Source organism: Lissotriton helveticus, chromosome 1_1, assembly GCF_964261635.1.
Source record: "Lissotriton helveticus chromosome 1_1, aLisHel1.1, whole genome shotgun sequence".
Lineage (NCBI taxonomy): Eukaryota > Metazoa > Chordata > Amphibia > Caudata > Salamandridae > Lissotriton > Lissotriton helveticus.
In genome coordinates, this window is record NC_136057.1 from 1,478,731,309 (window position 1) to 1,478,754,254 (window position 22,946).

Sequence of the window (22,946 nt, forward strand, 5' to 3'; positions counted from 1 at the left end):
TGCTGAGGGTGAACCAACTGTATTTACCTGACCCTGGGGGACCCCTGAGTCTATGCCCAGAACCCTAACTCCACCAGCCAAGTACTCACCTGGAAAACGATAACTCACTTACCTGCCATTGGATAACATTGACTGGTTTGACTCAAAAAATCTTCTAAGTGTGAAGTTTTGGAAACTAAAAATATTCATATAAAATCACCCAAATTCCGAAGTACTCACCTGTGATCAGGGGAGAAGCCAGTACTGTACCTTATAGCCCAGTACTGAACCGCAAAAGTAATCCTTACAGGGTTTACTAGTAATCTGTATTTTCTCCATAGGAAGCCATTGTCTGCTTTTCTGTGAAATTTCTTCTAAGTGTCTACTTTTGAAAACTTGAAATATTCTTTAAAAATCATACGAAATACTGAAACGCAATTACTTACCTGTTTTAAGTTGAGACCCCAGTGCTGGACCTAGGAGCCTAGTACTGGATTACAAAAGTAACAAGATCATACTTTACCTGCAACCTGAATTTTCTCCCATTGGATAACATTGCCAGATTTTAATTAAAAAGTTTTTAAGTGTGAACTTTTAAAATAGTTTTATATTACTAAAAAATCACTACTGTAACTAAAACGATTTTACTAAATTGGTTTCAGCTTAGACCCCAGGACTGAACCTAGGATCCAGTCCTGGAACTACCAAAGTAATCTACAAAGTAATCAACTGTACATATATTATGAACACCCATTGAGCTCAATGCTATAGTGTGTTTAGAATTGTGTTGCCTACTGCAACCCCTGTATCTATTGTGTTCACAAAGTTTATTTCCTCTTTGCAAAGTAATTACATGAGAGTACTCATATCGAGAAAAGTATGTTTTTATACCTGTTGGTTCTAAAAATAAAACAACTATATCTGTTGATATAAAAACAATTGGCCTGGAGTCCAGTCCTTGAGTGTGTGAACCTTTTGCTGACTGAGTGTGTACAACAAATGCTTTACACTGTCCTCTAGTACTGCCTTACTGCTCGGCCAAGCTACTACTTTTGAGAGTAAGTTCAGTCCTGACTTTAACCTCTCTCAATCATTCAATCAATCAAAACACTTGTAGAGCGCGCTACTCACCCGTGAGGGTCTCAAGGCGCTGGAAAGGGGGGGGGTCGCTACTGCTCAAAGAGGCAGGTCTTGAGGTGTTTCCTGAATGTGAGGTGGTCCTGGGTCAGTCGTAGGTGGGCGGGGAGGGAGTTCCACGTCTTGGCCACCAGGTAGGAGAATAGGAGAATGATCTTCCTCCGGCGGTGGTTCTGCGGATCCGTGGGACGGTGGCGAGGGCGAGGCTGGCGGAGCAGAGTTTGCATGTTGGAGTGTAGAACGTGAGGCGGTTGTTGAGGTATTCGGGACCTATGTCGTGGAGCGCTTTGTGTGCGTGGGTGAGGAGCCTGAACGTGAACCTTTTGTTGATGGGGAGCCAGTGCAGGTCTCTCAGGTGGGCTGATATGTGGCTGTGGAGGGGGATGTCGAGGATGAGTCGTGCGGATGCGTTCTGTATGCGTTGTAGTGTTTTCTAAAGTTTGACTGCGGTTCCTGCGTATGGGGCATTCCCGTAGTCTAGTCGGCTGGTGATGAGGGCCTGGGTGACCGTCTTTCTAGTTCCGGTAAGGATCCACCGGAAGATCTTACGGAGCATGCGCAGGGTGTTGAAGCATGAAAATGAGATGGAGTTGACTTGCTTGGTCAACGTGAGGGAGGAGTTCAGGATGAATCCCAGGTTGTGTGTGTGGTCAGTGGGTATCGGTACGGTGCCCAGTTCTGTGGGCCACCAGGAGTCATCCCAGGCGGCAGGGGATGGTCCGAGGATGAGGACTTCCGTCTTGTCTGAGTTCAGTTTCAGACAGCTGAGTTTCATCCATTCAGTGACGTTTTTCATTCCTTCCTGGAGGTTGAGCTTGGCGGTGGCTGGGTCTTTGGTGAGGGAGAGTATCAGCTGGGTGTCGTCGGCGTATGAGATGATGTTGAGGTTGTGTTTGCATGCGATGGTGGCGAGGGGGCTCATGTAGATATTGAAGAGGGTTGGGCTGAGCGATGAGCCTTGGGGTACGCCGCAGATGAACTCGGTGGCCGCGGAGCGGAAGGGAGGGAGGCGGACTCTCTGGGTTCTGTCAGAGAGGAACGAGGTGATCCAGTCCAGGACTTTACCTTGGATCCTGGTGTTGTGGAGGCGGGTTATTAGGGTGCAGTGGCAGATTGTATCAAAGGCGGCTGAGAGGTCTAGGAGGATGAGGGCGGCGGTTTCCCCGTTGTCGAGTAGGGTCCTGATGTCATCGGTGGCTGTGATGAGGGCGGTCTCGGTGCTGTGGTTGGCTCAAAATCTGGACTGGGATGGGTCGAGGGATCCATTGGCCTCGAGGAATGCGGTCAGCTGTTTATTGACTATCTTCTCGATCACTTTCGCCGGGAAGGGAAGAAGAGAGATGGGGCAGAAGTTTTTGAGGTCTTTAGGGTCCGCTGTGGATTTCTTCAGTAGGGCGTTGATCTCTGCGTGCTTCCAGCTCTCTGGGAAGGTGGCAGACGCGAGGGAGTTGTTTATGACGTTCCGTAGGTGGGGAGCGATGATGGTGTCGGCTTTGTTGAAGATGTGGTGAGGGCATGGGTCGGAAGGAGAGCCGGAGTGGATGGTGTTCATAGTGTGGGCGGTGTCTTCGGTGCTGATGGGAGTCCAAGCGCTGAGGGGGGTTGTAGGGGGTGTTGGTTCGGTGGCTGGGGGTGGAGTCTGGGCGCCGAAGCTGTTGTGGATATATTGGCAATCTTGCGGTGAAAGAACGTGGCGAGGGAGTTGCAGAGGTCTTGCGACAGTGTGATGTCGTGGGTGTTGGCGTTGGGATTGGAGAGCTCTTTTACAATGCTGAAGCGTTCCTTGCTGTTGTGTGTGTTGTTGTCCAGCCGTTCTTTGAACGATGTCTTTTTGGTGGTGCAGAGCAGCTGGTGGTGTTTGCAGGTGGCGTTCTTGAGGGCTATCATGTTTTCTGTCGTCTGTTCGTGGCGCCAGGTTTTCTCGAGGGTTCGGCAGGATTTCTTCGTTTCTTTGAGGTCGTCGGTGAACCATGTTGTTTTCCTGTTGCCGGGTGTGAGAAGTTGGCCTGGTATAGGATGTTCACTATTCTAGTGAGCACCTTGCACCAGTCCAAGCAACCCTAATGTTGATGGTTGTAAAGTCAAGCTTATAGACCAGCTATCCTAGTGGTAGCATGGACAAAGCAGTTTTAGGCTAACACTTCAGAGAGCATGTGAAGCCAATTGTTTTACCAATAATAACCCCTTGAACATCATATGAAAGGACACCACACAAGGTATATATAAAATATATATGTATTTATTTCTAACACAACCTCTTTGCACTCTTTATGAGGTCAGAGTTCGAGATACAGCACAAGTAACTTAATAAGCATACGTTTTAAGTTGCACAAATACAATTCTGCCCTAGGGGCCACACGAACCATATACTAAAAAAGTGGTATAAGTACCACTGCAGGAATAGTGAATAGGCCTAGGGCCTAGGAAATCGGTGGGGCTACACTGAATAACAACAGGTTAGGAAGCAGGATTCCCACAGGATGCGTGTGTAGTGTCTAAACACACACACGGGTTCTCATAGACTTAGAATGGGAACGTACAGTTTAGAAACTAGTTGATTTCGGACAGTCTGGGTGGACTTCGAGGAAACCCAGTTAAATTAGGACACTTGGATAGTAATTCTCTCCTTGGGGCCTCAGCATGGATCCGGCTACGGTAGATGCCGTTCTTTCATGGCCAGCTCCCCGTAGCATAAAAGAGATCCAAAGTTTCTTGGGTCTGGCCAATTTCTATAGAAGGTTTATTCTGAGTTTCTCGGCCCTGGTTGCGCCCATTCAGGCCTTGTTAAAAAAGGGGGTTCCATTCTTGTGGTCCGGTGAGGCCGATTGTTCATTCCGGCTGCTGAAGACCGCCTTTACCAGTGCTCCAGTGTTGCGTCATCCAGATCCAGCCTTACCTTTTGTGGTGGAGGTGGATGCCTCCCAAGTGGCAGTGGGAGGCGTTTTATCTCAGGCAGATCCGGTGTCAGGAGAGTGTCATCCTGTAGCCTACTACTCCCACAAATTTACCCCTGCTGAATACAATTATGCAGTAGGGGACAAAGAGCTCCTAGCAATCAAGAAGGCATTCGAGGAGTGGAGGCAATACTTACTAGGCGCTCGATACCCAGCAGTGGTGTACACAGACCACCGTAACCTCCAATATATCAAGTCAGCCAAAGCTCTGTCCATGAGGCAATTACGCTGGTCCCAATTCTTCAGTGAATATGACTTTTCCGTCCACTATAGACCAGGGAAACGAAACGGCAAGGCGGGCGCCTTGTCCCGACTGGGTTTCGATCACCCAACAGGATTGATAGATCAGCCCAATATTATTCCTAGGGAGAACATCATAGGAGGGGTACTCACGGAAGAGGGATTTTTGAATCGGGTCAAGACAAGTCAAGCCACAGTGAACATGCATGCCCTAGTGGGTTCTCAGGAAACCTCTATGAAAGAGGGTTATGTATGTGTACAGGGAGAAGTAGTATTGCCCTCCCGTGAGTTGCAAGAACAGGTCTTGAAGTGGTATCATACACATCCCGTGGCAGGCCATCCAGGAATCAAGAGGACAACTAAAAGCTGTGCGCGAAGGATTTTTGGTGGCCTACTATGCTTAAGGGCATAGAATCCTTTGTCAAAACTTGTCATGTGTGTGCTCAGAGCAAAGTATCTCACCAAAACCCAGTAGGCCTACTCATGCATTTAGCTTCCTCGCCAGGCCCTTGGCATACAGTGTCACTTGATTTTATAGTGGAGTTGCCACTCACTAAGATGAAGAACAATACTTTGCTAGTCGTGGTAGACTTGTTCACGAAAATGGAAAATGGCTCATTTTGTACTTTTGGGGGGATTACCCACAGCTGTTGAATTGGCTGCAGTGTTTATGCAGCAGGTAGTCCGCATCCATGGTTTCCCTTCTGTCTTGGTTTCCGATAGAGGAGCCCAATTCGTGTCTCGTTTTTGGAGGTGTTTATGTTCTTTGCTCCAGATAGATGTTAGACTGTCCTCTAGCCACCACCCTCAGTCAGATGGGCAGACAGAGAGGGTTAATCAATGCTTCGAACAGTACATTAGGAATCAGGTCTTGCAGTCCCTAGTAGACTGGGACGAACTTGTATGGGTGGCTGAAATGTCAGACAATAATAGTCCACATACCTCTATTAATGCCACCCCTTTCTTTTGTTCCTATGGTTTCCACCCTAAATTGTTGCCTTCAGGGATCCCTACAGACAGCCCAACTCCCGCAGCAGCTGATCTGGTTGAGAGACTACAGGGGGTACATAAGAAAACACTAGACAGTCTAGAGATGGCTAAAGTAAGATACACGGAGGGAGCCTACCTACAAAGGAGATTAGAACCTATCTATACACCCGGGGATGAGGTGTGGCTGTCCACGAGATGCATTTCGCTTGGTGTTCCTCGCAAGTTCAACCCCAAATTTATAGGTCCCTATAAGGTGATCAAGATGATTAATCCGGTGGCCATGAAGCTAGAATTGCCCCCTTCATTCAGAATTCACCCAGTATTCCATGTTTCACTGTTAAAGCCGGTTGAACCAGGTACCAAATTGCCAAAGAAACCCGCTCCTATAACCATTCAAGATTCTGAGGAATATGAGGTTGAGGCTATTCTGGACTCATGTAGAGTGGGGAAGAACCTCCAGTACTTTATTCATTGGAAAGGTTATGGAGTCGAGGAACGCACCTGGGAGCCAGCTCACAACGTACACGTCCCTCGGTTGGTACGGTTATACCATCTGAGACATCCGGACAAGCCCAAACCCGGGAGGGTGCATTGTGGGGGGAGTGTGCTGTCATGCCCCGAGGTCCCACTCGAGCTGTAGCTCTAATTGCATGGGCACTATAAAAGACGCATTACACCAACGGAACGCCGCTTTGCGTTCTAGCGTCTAGCCCTTACTTCCGAGTGTTCTGTCCCTGTTCGTTTTGCCTGACTTCCGGTTTCCATGGATGTTTGTTTCCTGTTTGGTGTCCTGCCTCCTCCATGAGGGTGTTTAGTTTGGCTGTTATTCTGGGGCCGTACTTTTAGGTTACGCTTTCGTACTGACGTTCTTTACCTTGGTGTCAGCGTAATCTGTGTCTTTCTTATAAAGACCTCACTAACACGGTAAATTCATTCCGTGTTTGTTTTCACTTCCTATTCCCTATTTCCGGTGCTCCGCCCGGCGGCCGGATCTTTCCCGCCATCCGGCCGGGCACAGCCAGTCCATTCTCCCCTTCTCCTGGTGCTCCGCCCGGTGGCCGGGTCTTTCCCCGCCATCCGGCCGGGCACTGCTTAGTGCACCAGTATTTTGGTTCACTGACCGGAGCTTTCTCCCGTTGTGTGAATCACCCTACCATCCTTCCCTTTGGCATTGGTATACTTTTATTTGGGGCACTTGCGTGGACCAGAGTTTGGTGTGTTTCGAGGCTCAGCTACAAAGAATCACGGTAACAGCGCTTTGCGCTGCCTTTCTTACAATATGTTGGGGGCTTACGGGAGTGGATGACTAATTGTGAATATCATATGGCAGATAACCTTGTGCATACTTCAAGGTAGAGGCTCGCACACACGTATCCAGCCTTGAAGAAGAATTGGATGTTCTTCCAGTTTTCTCCAGAGAATAGCAGAGTGAGATTTACATATCATTTACTTTCACATGCTAGCGTAGAGTGGGATAGAGTTCTTATTATCTTTTGTCTTGTTGTGTACAGAAAGCGAACACCTTATTCTACCCACCAGCAATGTCCCAAGGTCCAGACGATTAGTTGTGGTAGGTGATGTTCGTATGTATATAATAGACATTGTGCATATACATTGTGTTGTTATCAAGTATAGATAGTAATATATTCCTTCCCTTACAGCCTGCCTTTTCACTAAGTGTCCACTCTGAAGTCCACTGCCAAGACCTGTTGTTTTCCCCAACCTTTCCTTGTTTTGTTTCCCTGTTTTCCCCTGGCGAGCCATTCGATACTCTAGAGTCTGATAGAGTCGAAAGGCCGTAGGGGAAGGCTGAGGATTATTCTCCGGATTCCTGACGCTCCTGAGGAACCAGCCTGGAAATCAGTACAACCAGCTGCCCAAAAGAATGTCAGTGAGGCTTCATTAAACGGTAGCAGAGGCTCCGAAGAGCTCGCTGCCAGTTGAAGCACCTCTGTCAGGAGATTAGTCCTGACTGCCACCTTAGGTAGCTCGAGGTGGAGAGCCTCGGCTGCCCTACACAACACCACAGGGTAAGACGCTCCCTCCTCCATAGCCACGGTAGGAGGAGACAACATGCCATGGTCTAGTGAGGTATCCAGACCACTGGCTTCTCCCAGTTCCTCTCTCCAGTCTGGTTCATATCCCAGTTAAAGGGTCTCCAGACCCCTCCCAATCCTCCTCACCTTTCTCTGGCTGCCAATCTGGTCTAAAAGAGCCAGGGTAGAACAGGGGCACAAAAGTACCCATCAGCGCCGTATCCGGCATCGGTCGACGCTGGTCCGCCTCCGTGTCTACTTCGGGGTGGAGGCTGGGGTTGACGTCGGCTGGAGACACAGCTGACGCCAGCTCCAGATGTGGTGCCGGTGTAATCCGCGCCGGGGGAGGTGTAACCAGGTCGACCGGCGCCGATCCGAATCCAGGTCTGGATCCAAGGGGACCCTGTGGTGCTGGGGCCAAAGCCGCCAGCATCAAAGGCTCAAGGCCCCCAGCCGAGTCCATGGGCTCGAAGGCATGCCGGCGAAATCGGGCTGCCCAAAGACTTGGATGAAGAATGGTGGTGGTGGCTTCGCAACCAGTCCCTCAACCTCCCACGCGACCGGGACCTCGAACGGCGCTGAGCCGACTGCCAGGCCTCGAGAAGATTTCGGGACCAATCCTGCAAAGATTTCAGATTCATGGTCCGGCAGTTGGAGCAGGACTTGGGATAGTGGTCGCACTCTAGGTAAAACAGGCACACTCGGTGCGGATCCGTCACCGACATCAGACATCTACAGTAACCGCAGGCCTTAAAACTCGTGCACCAGGAGTCGAAGACTCAGCAAAAATGGTGTTGACAAAAGTCGAGAAAAGGTCAGTCAAAAAGTGACAAAGTACCGCTCTCTCCGGATCTGCGCTTGCTGGCGCAGAAAAAAAAAGCACTGATGAATCTGGGATACTGCTGATGAAAAACTTTCCGGATCCAGTCTGACGCCTGGGGGTAATTCTAAGGTAAGGAATCTATAACTAACAGTTTCTTTCAGATAATGAAATTCCTTTACGCCTATAACACCATATGGGGCTACCCCAGTGCTGAAAATAGCAGAATTTAACAGTTCCGGCCGACCACATCGGCGTGGACTGGAGTCAATGTCAGCAGACTTATAAACAGTACCCGGGGTTCCGGCCAACCGTGTCGGTGCGGGCTGGTCGCGGCAACTATCACAGTTGTGATGTGAAGCATAGCGGTGCAGCGTGTGATGCCCTCAAGTCGCAGTGTAGGCAGCGGCTCTGTGACGGTCGTACAGCGGTGTCAGTGAGACCAGGGCTGCGGTGCGAAGCGGGGCGGTGCTTGTTGCAGTGTTGACAGGTCATGGTGCAAGGGGCAGTGCCGGTTGATGGCCTCCTTCCTCACTCCTGTTATGACTGAGAGAACCGGCGAGAAATAGATGCTGCATACCATCATGCACATAATGAAGCTGTTCGGAAAGCTTTGAACCCACTAAATCGATTCGAGTTGCACGCAACAGCGGCAGTTAAATGTTTGAGATAAAGATCGAACAGCTGAACCAAGTGAATTCACATTAGTCCGAAGTCTGTGACCCCACTGACCTTCGCACCCTATTACATAATAGATGAATAACTGGCAGATTTTACTGAACTGAAACTCGTTGTTGAGACGGAAACTACCATAAGAGCACGCCGTACAACCAAGTGCGCATCAGTTGCTGTCAATTTCACGGCAATTCCCTATTGTTCCATTTCAATAGTGTCCGACCCCGTCCTGGTCCTGAGGACAACCCCCAAAAAAGTATTGGGTTCAGAAACGCGTCAACCCCCTCACAGCTAATAATAGCCACCACCAGCTTAAGAAATGTTTCACATACAAACAAGACTTTCTGTCTGTTGTAACCAATGGTTCATCTAGCTGTACTTGACATGTTGCTTGTTTAATGGGTATTAATTATTGGCACTGCCTCATAAATAAGGACTAGTCTGATGTCTGTCACACTTTGTTTGTGTAGATACTATTTCATTAATTTGGGTTTAATGTATTTTTGTTCGAAATGTGTCTCATGTTCATGTTTATTAGTTTTTATTATTGTTGTATTGTGTCTTTTTCAATGACATGAATCAAAGGTCAAGCTATTTTGTACTTTGACTGAAATAAGATACGGTGGAATAAACGCACCACATCCACTTAATGAATAAAGGTGGTTTGTTCTAAAGATATCCTGTATCAATGCACGTCCAAAACACCCCTTCTCTTTCCCTTGGTTAATGGGAGCTGGCGTCAGTCAGCACAGGCTACCGTGTGGGCTGGGGTGGTGCGTTGTGTGACTTACGAGCGGTGCCCCCAAACCATGGTGCAGTTATGGGCATCGAGGTCAGCGTGCAGCGTCGTCGTCGGTGAGAGCTGTGCAGAGTGTGCTGCCACAGGTTGCGGTGCAAGCAGAGGCTCGGAGGTGGTCGTTGTCGATGGTGAGACCGGGGTTGTGGTGTGAATTGCAGGGGTGCCTTCTGCAGTGCCTTCAGGACACGGAGCCAGCAGCGGTGTTGGTGACAATTGCTTTCCCCTTCTGTGGTAACTGAAACCCACAGTTCCAGAGGCAGTACCCAGAGGTAAGTGAAGTCTTTGCTGGTCCTGAGACTTCGTGAATCAGAGACAAGCTCTATTTCAAGCCCTTGGAGAAACTCAGTGACAAGTGAAGAAAGTTCAGTCTAGTCCTTAGACTGCTCAAGGCAGAAGCAGCGACTTCAGGCCAACCCAGCAAAGCAACTACACAGCAAAGGGGCATTACTCCTCCTGGCAGTTTTTCCAGCCCTTCTTCTGGGCAAGTTGCTTGATCCAAGCTAGTTCACTGAAATCTTTTATCTCCCTGAGACTTCCAACAGGAGGCAAGCTCCTCTTCAAGCCCTTGGTGAAAACTCTAACAGCAGGATAATGAAAGTACAATCAAGTCCTTTCCCTGCCCAAGACTGAAGCAGCAAGCAGCAGGCCAACACAGCAGAGCATGCAGCAAAGTGGCAGCTCCTCCTCACAACTTTTCCAGCTCTACTTCCTGCCAGGCTCCTTAGTTCAGCAGTATTCTAATCTTCAATCCAATATTTACACCTTATTTTCCTTTGTTCTCTTGTGGCAAAAGTCTCTCAGCTCAGTCCAAACCAGTTCTGTCCTCTCTGGCCCAGCGTCCTGGCAGGAGGTGGACACAGCAGTGTGCAAGGGAGACAGGCCCTATTCAGGTGCAAGGGAAATAAAATCTCCTCCCACCACTCTAACTGCAGACCAGGCCTATTCAGCTGTTCTTGAAACTCTTCCCACTACTCTGAATGCAGCCCAGGTCTATTCAGCCCAGCCCTGGCTCATCCAGGAAAGGCAGGACACACCTCGACCCACCGAGTAGCTGTCTACAGTGAATGCACATCCCCAGCCCCTGTCACTCCAAAGCCAGACAGTCAATCCACAACGCAGCAGAGGCACACAGGATGGCTAAACAAGAAAATACCCACTTTCTAAAAGTGGTATTTTCAAAGACACAACATAAAAATCCTCTTTACTAAAAGATGCATTTTTACATTTTGAGTTCAGGCATACATATCGCCATTCCTCATCTTGTCCCAATGGGAAGTTATACTTGTAAGATGTTACAAAGTATCTCCCATTCTATCCTACGGGATAGATAGCCTTTCCATAGTGAAAAATTAAATACACAGTATTTAACTATCAGGACGTCACCCACACCAGTACATGTACTACCTGTTACATACTATGCACCCTGCCCATAGGGATGACTTACATGTAATAAAAGGGAAGGTTAGGGCTTGGCAAGTGGGTGCATTTGCCAAGTCGACATGGCAGTAAAAACTGTGTGCAGACACTGCAGTGGCAGGTCTGAGAACCATATGAAAGGTTGCTTGTGTGGCTGGCACAATCAGTGCTGCAGGCCCACTAGCAGCATTTGATTTACAGGCCCTGGCACTCTCAGTGCACTTTACTAGGGGCTTACCAGTAAATCAAATATGCCAATCATGGAAACACCAATCCATAATACCAGGAGGGCATATGCACTTTAGGACTGAATATCAGTGGTGAAGTGCCCTGAGTCCACAAATCAACAAAAAACACTAGGGCAAAAAGTCTGGGGTTAAACCCGCTGAAAAAGCCAAGTCTAACACTCGCTATGTGCAGTGACTTATCAAACTGGCTGCCATAGAGACATCATTTAAAGCCTGCACTTTACAAATGATATCAAAGCTCACAAACCATTCCAAAATATTGTAGCCTTTTACATACATGTACCCAAGATCTTTTGGAACCTCGGGGGGTACCCGTGTAGAGTTGGAGGTGGAATAGCATCTTCCAGATGTAGCTGCCTCTGGTGCCCTCCTGGGATTTTACTTTTCTACAGCTATCTCCTTTCTCCAATTCTCTCTCGTTATCTTATTTATGATTTCATCTTTTCACACAGGCCCATTTCTCTCGTCTCTCCTGCCTCCTTTTCTCTTGTACCTGGTGAGCTAATCTTAACTTCTCCCACTCAAATGTCCTGACGTTCTTCTCTTCGTCAGCCTTCATTTTCTTAACCCACCCCAGGGAATAACTTCTGTAATTGGTGACAAAGACACCCTTGAAACTAAAAGAAGCAGGGGAATGCCTTTGGTAAATACTGGAAAGCACATTTGGGAGTGTCTGAAGAAAGCATGGTATAAGGTGCTGAGAGAGTCTAACACCACAGCACTCTTGGTGGACCCCTAACATAGCACTCTTCCCTTACAGTTTCTCAACTAATACCCAGTTTGTCTAATTGATCCTTAAGAAAACCTACATGAATTTCAATATTTCTGTTCGTGGGAGGCATCCATCCTCATTCTAAACACCTTTTCCTATATACGACCCAGGTATCAAGGCCTACTCTCACCACCCTTGCATCTTACAGCTCCATTCAATAAGCTTGTAACTGGCATTGCAGATCTCACACCACCTGCTGGCAATTGCCAGATCCTGTTTGGAAGGGGAGGGATATTGGGCATTGAAGGGCTACTGGGCACCAAGCATGGTGGTAGAGATCATTTGTCACTGGCGTCCTGGGGTCTGTTCTACAATGGCTCTACAGACTGGGCCGAGTACAATCGGTGGTGTGCAGACAGAATATCGAGTTGGAAATGTTGAACTACAGAACTATTGAGTCCTAAATATTGTGAGTTAGAAATATCGACAGCAAGAATATCGTGGTCAAGAATATGGATTTTAAGGTAAGAAATATTGTTTTTTTAAATATGCAAGTCATTAATATCATTTGCAAAAATATAGTTGTTTAAAATATCAATTTTTTTAATTAGTGTTTTTTTATTTTTTTTATTGGCATTTCACAAAAGATGTCAGTACAAATGTACATCAACTGCGGTATACAGAAATGTACTAACCTTAGTACAACCAATATGTAGCTGCACAACCATATTTTGCACCATTATCAAATAGAGGGCTTCATATATTATTGCACAGGTTAATACCATGTTACTTGTCTAGCTACTTAAACATGCATTTTAGTCCAACACAAATTCCTTACCACCCCTCCCTCCCCCCACCCGGACGTCCCTTAGAGTGTTGTTAAATACCATGTTGTCATGTGTATAAAGTCCCTATTCCTGCATGTTATCTGAATTTTGTGAGTCATTTATCACAGCCTGAGAGTTTGTGCTTAGCTCATTCTGCATGTCGTTTATCATCACTGACCATGCTAGGAGGTCGTCCGCCAATTTTCCATCTTTCCTAACTAATTCCATTCTTACTCGCTCAGCAGTGGCCCATTCGCACATATCTTTTAACCATCAGTCTACCTTGTGGGCGAAGGTCTTTGCCATTCGATCGCAATGCGTTGTTTTGCTATGCTTAAACCCAGCAGAGCAAATTTCCTGCTTAACTTATTTTTAGGTGTAGGGAGGAGACCCAGTAACACTGTTCGTATCTCTCTCGGGACCTCCCACCCCGAAGCCGTTTTTATTTTTTGCAGCACTTCATCCCAGAAGTTCGTCACCTGTGGGCACACCCAAATAACATGTACAAAGTCGGCCTCTGTTTGCCTACATCTATGACATTCGCCGGACCTTTCTGGATATATTTTATGGCGTACTTTCAGTGTGAGGTAAGCCTGATGAATGTTATTATATTGTATGAGTTTGAAACGGGTACTAGAGCAGCTCAATTTTACCCTTTCATGTATCTTCTCCCATTATTTCTCTGTGATTTGTCCCCCCATTGCTTCCTCCCATTTCTGCTGCAATGGAAGTGGATTTCTTGGCAAGTCCTCCCTAATTGCCCTATATAGATGTGTTATTAAGTGGCAACCTTGTGCCATGTTTAATATTACTTGTAGGGTTCTTGTTACCGGGGGCTCCTCGGGGAAGGTTAGCCAGATCCCTCTAGCCACTTGAGAGACCTTAGCATACTAAAGGAATTGCCCTACTCCTTGATCATATGTCTCTTCCGCATTTTCCTGCGTGAGAAACTGGCCGTTGTGATATAGGTCACCCATCATCATGCATTCTTCTGCCTTCCGTTTACATACTGACGTTGACTCCACAATCTTAGATCGCCCACAGAGGAGCATCGGGTGCGTATGGTGCGCGCTTCACCACTCCTCTCACCACATTTTTCCAATTCTCCGCCATGTGCCTGATAAGATACGGAGATGTCCCAGGGACACCTCTCCCCTGCATTAATAACTCCGGCAGCAAAACTTCCTCATAAAACCCAGCCATGAGCCTTTTTTCCCAGTCGTCATGATCATCTAGCCAGTGGACTGCATGCTGTAGCTGTGCTGCCTATAGTAATATTCAATACAGGGTACCTCCACTCCTCCTAGCTGCAACAGCCTCTCCAGTGTTGTAAGGTCAATACGCTCACGTTTATTGCCCCACAACAGCTCTGTTAGCAGGATCTCCAGCTGTTTAAAAACGCAGTGTGGAATTTTATAAAATGAGTTTTGTAAAACATACAGCCAGTGCGGTACAATGACCATTTTCGTGATTGCAACCTTGCCCATCAAAGAGAGAGGGAGGTTGTTCCAAAAACCCACCAAATTTCGCACTCCCGCCAGCACCCTGCCTACATTGACCTCTAGGAACCTTTCCTCCGGCTGAGCCTGAATCATACCCACATAATTGGTAGGATCTTTCGTTCATGGCAGCCCCATTTCCAGTAGGGTTTCCACCGGTTGGTGCACTAGGCATCCCATAGGGAGCAACTTCGATTTTTGGGGGTTCACACGAAGCCCAGACACCTTCCCAAAGTTTTCCAGTGCCCTCACAAGGAGTGGTATGGCCGCCTGTGGTCATCTACAATACACAAGGGTATCACCGGCGTACATTGATACTACATGATTGGTGGCTCCCACTTTTATTCCCCATACTGTCAGCCGGGCTCACAACACACAGGCCAATGGCTCCATTGCCATGGTGAATATCAGAGGGGATAGGGGGCAGCCCTGCCTAGTAACACTTTTGAGCTGAAACGCCTCCGAAACTCGACCTCCCACTTTCACCCTGGCCCTGGGCCGTGCATATAGTAGTTAAACCCACTTGATAAACCCTGGTCCCATCGTCATTTTTTGCAGTGTGGCCCAAACAAAGGGCCAAGACACTGAGTGGAACACTTTTTCGATGTCCAGAAGAAGGAAGGTGTGTTCTTGTTACCGGGGGTTCCTCGGGGAAGGTTAGCCAGATCCCTCTAGCCACTTGAGAGACCTTAGCATACTAAAGGAATTGCCCTACTCCTTGATCATATGTCTCTTCCGCATTTTCCTGCGTGAGAAACTGGCCGTTGTGATATAGGTCACCCATCATCATGCATTCTTCTGCCTTCCGTTTACATACTGACGTTGACTCCACAATCTTAGATCGCCCACAGAGGAGCATCGGGTGCGTATGGTGCGCGCTTCACCACTCCTCTCACCACATTTTTCCAATTCTCCGCCATGTGCCTGATAAGATACGGAGATGTCCCAGGGACACCTCTCCCCTGCATTAATAACTCCGGCAGCAAAACTTCCTCATAAAACCCAGCCATGAGCCTTTTTTCCCAGTCGTCATGATCATCTAGCCAGTGGACTGCATGCTGTAGCTGTGCTGCCTATAGTAATATTCAATACAGGGTACCTCCACTCCTCCTAGCTGCAACAGCCTCTCCAGTGTTGTAAGGTCAATACGCTCACGTTTATTGCCCCACAACAGCTCTGTTAGCAGGATCTCCAGCTGTTTAAAAACGCAGTGTGGAATTTTATAAAATGAGTTTTGTAAAACATACAGCCAGTGCGGTACAATGACCATTTTCGTGATTGCAACCTTGCCCATCAAAGAGAGAGGGAGGTTGTTCCAAAAACCCACCAAATTTCGCACTCCCGCCAGCACCCTGCCTACATTGACCTCTAGGAACCTTTCCTCCGGCTGAGCCTGAATCATACCCACATAATTGGTAGGATCTTTCGTTCATGGCAGCCCCATTTCCAGTAGGGTTTCCACCGGTTGGTGCACTAGGCATCCCATAGGGAGCAACTTCGATTTTTGGGGGTTCACACGAAGCCCAGACACCTTCCCAAAGTTTTCCAGTGCCCTCACAAGGAGTGGTATGGCCGCCTGTGGTCATCTACAATACACAAGGGTATCACCGGCGTACATTGATACTACATGATTGGTGGCTCCCACTTTTATTCCCCATACTGTCAGCCGGGCTCACAACACACAGGCCAATGGCTCCATTGCCATGGTGAATATCAGAGGGGATAGGGGGCAGCCCTGCCTAGTAACACTTTTGAGCTGAAACGCCTCCGAAACTCGACCTCCCACTTTCACCCTGGCCCTGGGCCGTGCATATAGTAGTTAAACCCACTTGATAAACCCTGGTCCCATCGTCATTTTTTGCAGTGTGGCCCAAACAAAGGGCCAAGACACTGAGTGGAACACTTTTTCGATGTCCAGAAGAAGGAAGGTGTGTTCTTCCAGGGTTAAACCCAAGTCATGCTACACATGAGCCAAGCGTCTTAGATTAAGCATGGTATTGTGGCGTGGAATGAATCCCGATTGATCCGGGCGAATCAAATGGGACATATACGGAAGCAGTCTACCCGCCAGTATTCCGCTCAGCACCTTCACATCTATGTTGAGAAGGGAAATGGGCCTGTATGAATTCGGTTGAGTAGGGTCCCTGTCCTGTTTTTGAATCATCATAACCAGGGCTTCCCGCATGGAGTAGGGTAGTTTTTGTGTGTGTAACACCTCATTGTATACTTCCACCAATCTGTCTACCAGTATCGGTGAATATTGTTGATAAAATTCAGCCGGGAACCCGTCATTCCTGGGTGATTTCCCAGACTTAAGGCGTTTTATGGCCCCCAGTACTTATCCTCAAATTATCTGACCACCCTGTAGCTCTTCCGCCTCTTGCTCTAAATGGGGGTATTCCACTGAGGCTAGGAACTCTGCTATTGTAGTATTCAAAGGGTCAGTGTCCTTCGTATACACTTTAACTAGATGACTGGCTAGTAGTTCCGTAATTCTTGTTTGCCTGCAGACCAATTTCCCCTTCTTGTCCTGCAGCTGTAGTATTGGTTCCATGGAGCGTTCTCGGCTCAGTAATCTAGCTAGTAGGGCACCGACCTTTCCCCGTCTTGGTGCAGCCTCAACAATAGACCGTATAGTCATATTTCTCTAGTCGTTTCCATGTCTCCAGCAACTCTGCCTTTGCAGCGTGCCAATCCTTAAGTATTTGTGGGTTGGCGTGTAGTTTATTTTCTAAACTGGACAAATTACCCTCCTGTCTGTCAATATCTGTCAATAGTTGTTGCCTCACCCCATATGTCATATGTATACATACCCCCCGGAGTACAACTTTCATGACCTCCCATTCGTATGCTCTATTCGTGGCCAACCCCCAGTTTTCCTCAAAGCAATCCGTTAACGCTACTGAAACCGCTTTTTCAAATGGTGGGTCCTGTAATACCTCCATTCAGAGTCTCCACAGAGGTATGGCAGTTCTGAGTGTCTGGCCATCGAAGCAAATCAAAATTGGAGAGTGATGTGAAATGTATCTTGTCTGGTACTGATGGTGCAAGGACTCATACAAAAGAGACTTGCTTGGAAGCAATATGCTCCTTTAACTCGCTAACAAGTTATTAAAATTGTTTTGTGTAAAACTAATGTGCACCACACGAATATGCGGGTTAGTGAAGCTTGCTTATGTGTTTACTAACGAGAATAACATAAACGAAGGATTTAAAGCGCTCTAAACGAGGAAATCTTTACTGTGCATGCGTCAACTGCATCTACGCAATATTATGAGCTATCGCTTGGAGGGAAATTTTTTGCGCATGAGCAGAAGAGCCTGAAATGGAGTCTTGAAGACACTTGTGCATGTCATCTGCTTGTTTGAACCACATCAAGTGGTTTTTAGTAAATAAACTGGGATAGAGTAGAGGTGAGTGGTATACAGTGCGACCATTTTATTTATGAAAGTAACATCTGTCTTTTGACTTTATTACTAGTGTGTATTTGGGCCTCTCATGTATAACTGAAGTAAGCTGAGTCATGTGACGACTGCGCATGTCCACTGAAAGTTAACCCGGAATGATGACTTAAGAGGTTGAATGGATGCCAAGGTCGCCAGTGTCTTACCCTGGGAACGGATGGTGCAGAGTTCAGCAATGAGATGTTCCATTGATCTTAGTGTCATTAATGTTTCAAAATGAAGACGTGTAGTGGATGGGAATGACATTTTAAATGAAAATTAAGGGGATGGGTTTATGAACAATGGTTGAACTGAATTAAATGACATGTAAGCATGGTGTGATGATCTTCCCCTTGCCTGACCAATTAGATTTCGTATTTTTACGATATTGAAACTTTAGTGGGTGGAACATGAAAAACAAAAGGTACAATTGAGATAGCCTTAGTTAGTTAGTTGGAAGAGAGTCAGGGAGATGCTGATGCTCGGAGAGATGCTGTGAGATGCTGATGAAGAGCCGAATGCAGAACCTTCTATCCTAATTTAATTGGCTTAGGTAAGAAGATCACGGAAGAATCTCGAGGACGAAGAAAGTGCCAGAGAGGAGTGCTAATCAATCGTCGGTATTCTAGAGAGGTCATCTATCCTGTCCTGAAGTCTTTGTCGCCTGATCTCTCCCTGGGGACCATTACTAGCCCTTTGGCCAGGGGTTGGTCTTCACACCATTCTTGGTGATTATATTTTCACGCTATATGCAGATGTTCTTTTCTCTCTGTCCTCTCCCTTTCTGAGCATTGATGTTTTGATGATTTAATTGAATTTTCTCTCCTAAGAATGATGGTGTCGTCACTATGTATTTAAGATGGTTCACATGCGTCAGAAATTTAGATAAAGATTTAAAACTTTCTCGAGTCTGTGGTTATTTACATTGAAAAAAGGACAGTTAGTTTATGTCATTTTAACCACCAACTAGTTCTACTAATGGTCCATCGACCAGAGGAAGGAACTTTTTGATCAGTGAAGGGATAGTTAGGAATATTAAGTAACTAATCCTGAACACTATGGAAATTATAAACTTTACACCCAGCGGTTTTGACTACTTCTTGTGAGTTTATGGGCCCAGGTGAGTATATGGTAGTAGATTATCTGTTGTTGTTGAACGGCTGGTTCAGTTTTCTGGTAGCAAAGTTATGGTTATTACTGAATAGTTTGGTTATAAATATTGATTATTGATTTATGTTTAACAAAAAAGTTAGCGTCTTGTTTTATGTTGTCTGGAAATCCCGGGAAAATGAATAGTGGGTGGTGACAGAAGCCACACTGCAGTGAAGTTACTCGTCTGTTGGAATAATGCTGAGAAGCTACGTAGGGCTGCCAGTATTAAACTAGGAACTATTTTATATGAAAGTAGAGTGTGATTGATAGCAGATGGTTCGCTGGTGAAACTTTGGTCTTATTTCCCAGTAGGGGTAACACTGAAGGAGTTACATGTTCTCCTGAGTTTGAATGAAGGTTAAACAGAGGTTTTAGTCGCAGTAGAAGGGGAGTAATTCTGAAACTCAAGAGTAAGTTGGAATCTATCCTTTGTTTAGTGATACAGACAGAGTAGCAAAGGTTTTAGATTTTATTCTAAAGAAAAGTAAAGAAATACGTTTTCGTATTACCTTGTGAAGGGAGGGTCAGTCGCCGGAGTTGTGCTGATATCACAGAGAGCCGCGCTGGGATTGGTTGAAACAGCGGGCGTGAGACAGAAGCAGATTGTAAAGGAAGGGTCAGTAGTGAGGAGCAATACTGACGTCACAAAAGGCTGCGCTGTTATTGGTCAGACCATGAACGGGAGACTAAGACTGATTGGTTAATAGATAGAAGCCGCGTTAGGATTGGCCGAAAAAGATTTGTATGTTGGATTCTAATTTGACTTCTGGTGTGAGTCGCTCCGGTAGGAGAGTTCAAGGGTTTGCGGAATATTCTTTTATATATTGTTCATCCAGAATGTATGGAGAAAAGAGAAAAATGTCATTGATAAAGAAAATTAAGAATTTCTTTAAGAAAGATAAGCCTGTGTTGACTAGAGAGGGAATTCCTATTGCGCTACCAAAAACATCTGCTTCCTTTATGATGATGGAAAGAGGATATCATTCTTGTGTATGGTTGGAAAATTGGATTGAATATACAAAAGGTGATTGAGTTCTAGCTTTTCCAGAACATGGCACGTTTAATGGGAGAATTCTTCAGAATTTGAGGATGAGAATGAATGATTTAGAACCAAGACCTAGGTTAACTCAGTATGAGGCTTTGGAAGAATGGGAGACTTAGTCATTTGAACGAGAAAAATGCTGAGGCAGAAAGAGTTATACAGGATTTTTTCCCAGGTATTTGCATGAGTCACGTGAAGCAAAAGACACACAATTGATGGTGGAATGCAGAACAAATCAAAACATTCATCCCCAGTCAAGAGATCTGGGTTAAATCCATCATTCTTTTGCTCACCATGCCATCCCAGTTTAGACCTGGCCATATGCAAATCAGTCTTGCCCTGTTCCCCATGGGAACAGTACAGCCCGAACTGCCAAGCCAGGTCATCCCTGGTCCAGAAACCAGCATCCTAGGACAGGCTTCGGGGTTTCACCCCTCATCAGCCAGGATAGCTTTATTCCGGTGCCACGTCTGGGCATACCCGGCACACTAAGGGTGAGAAAGCAAAAGACACACAATTGATGGATGGAATGCAGAACAAATCAAAACATTCACCCCCAGTCCAAAGATCTGGGTTAAATCCATCATTTTTTTGCTCACCATGCCACCCCAGTTTAGACCTTAGCAAATCATTCTTGACCCTCTGCCTCATGGAAACCGTCCAGCCCGAACTACCAAGCCAGGTCCTCCCTGGACCAGAAACAAGCATCCTAGGACCGGATTCGGGGTTTCACCCCTCATCAGCCAGGATAGCTTTATTCCAGTGGCACAGTGAGTCCCGGACCCACGCCTGGGCATACCCGGCACACTTAGGGTGAGAAAGCAAAAGACACACAATTGATAGACGGAATGCACAACAAATCAAAACATTCACCTCCAGTCAAGAGAGCTGGGTTAAATCAATCATTCTTTTGCTCACCATGCCACCCCAGTTTAGACATGGCCATTTGCAAACCAGTCTTGACTCCGTGCTCTCCATGCCACTGGACTCAAGCTGTTCTGGCTGAAGTGGGGGACACCCCGAAATTGGTCCTAGGATGCTTGTTTCCAATCCAGGGAGGACCTGGACTGGCAGTTTGGGCTGGACTGTTTCCATTGCGCACAAGGTTAAGGCTGATTTGCATAAGGGTGGATTCAAACTGGAATGGCATGGTGAGCAAAAAAACGATGGATTTAGGCCCAGATCTCTGTACTTGGGTGAGTGTATGACATTGTTCTGCATTCTGTCCATCAATTGTTGTTTTTGCATAAGTCACGCAAAGGTCAGATGAAACAATGGTGAAGAGCTATGGTATCAGAAGGTTTATATCCAGTGTTAATGGCTGAGGAACACCCTGGAAGCAAGTGTAAGTAAAAGACAAAACACATAAATATGTCAGGATATGGTGAATCAGATGACGAATTGTTGGAGGACATTTAAACTAAAAATCCTCCACCATACCAAGAAGGACCCATTAGAGTCATTTGAAGTGCACCAATAATGGGAACACCCTTAATTCCTCATATTGTATATGATACATCAGTTTATAGGGTGCTTCAAGATAATGGGAAATAAGCCTTAAGTAAAACTAGGGAGAAAGTAGGACAGAAAATCAGTCAATTAAATTTAAATACTGAAGCTTTGACAGTACCAGTGACTATAGGTCCTGTTATCCCATTATATGGAGATAAAATGAGTTGCCCGAAACCTCAAGCTGTAACAACTCCTTTGAGTAATCCCAGAAAAGAAATAATAATATCTGTTGATCAGGCCAGTGAGTGCGATTCAGTAATTTCATTAATGGACCTTACAATAAGGGAACCTTTAGCTGAAACTCCCAAAAAAGTTACACCCGGAAATCTGAAAGAAAAAGGGTGTATGGTATGTTTAGGAACTAGAGGCTCAACAGCAGTCACTCCAAAAGATTTAGAAAGATGGGCACAGGGAATAGAAAAACGAAGCTCAACACCAAAGATCTTAGATATTTACAGATTGAAAGTGGAATTGGAAGAGATGATAGCTGGAAACGTGGCAATAAAAAGGTTGAACCTTTACAATGATGAAGAATTGCTGTTTATATGTAGGAGTATAACCAGAAATGTTAAATTGTTTGATGAAAGATTGACGGACTTGCTTCAGAGACAGGAGTAGATATAGGGAGATCAAAATTATTAAAGAAACCATATTGAGTGGAGTTAACTGACAAGTATTTGGAGAATATGAATGTGTCTGGTAAAAGATTACAGATAAAAGAGTAAATTAATATTTTGCAGAATTTGGGAGACATTGACAAGTGGAGGACTAGGTGGACAAGGGAAAATGAGGAAGCACAGGAAGCATCATCTGCATTCTTACTAAAATAATCAGAAAAGGCAGAGAGATTGTGTCCTATGAGGGAGGTTCCTGGTGGTAGATATGTTCATGTTCCGTGGAGCAGACAGGATATTTTGTCATTTACAAACGATTTCCCTAGGTTGAGAGAGAAACCAGTAGAATGGTACAATCCGGTTGAAAGATTTGTGAAAGTTTCGAAGGTTCTATTGAAGGATCTGGATGGTTTGTTTAATATTGTAGTACCTGCTGACTTATGGACGGAGTGTAAGATCACAGTTGATTGGCCAAGTGAAGAATATGCTAGAGGCTCAAAAATAGGAGCACCCTCAGAGGAGGTGATGAAGAAATATCACCAAGTAATTACTTTCCTGAAAGGGAAAATCCCTCCTAAAGAAACAGATTGGGTAAAGATAGATAGAACAACTCACAAGCCAAATAAGTCTGTACATGCATATTATGAGCAGTGATTGCAAGTGTTTAAGCAGTATAGTGGTCATGAGAACATTGGTGATAAGGATATGGGACATTTTGTGAATCAATTTGTGTATGGTCTGAAACCGAAGATTAGTCAGATGATTCAGCAGCATATGTTGTGCTTGCAAAGCAAGACGATTGACGAAATCTTGAAGTATGCTAAATATTGCGGCGATGACATTGAGGCAAG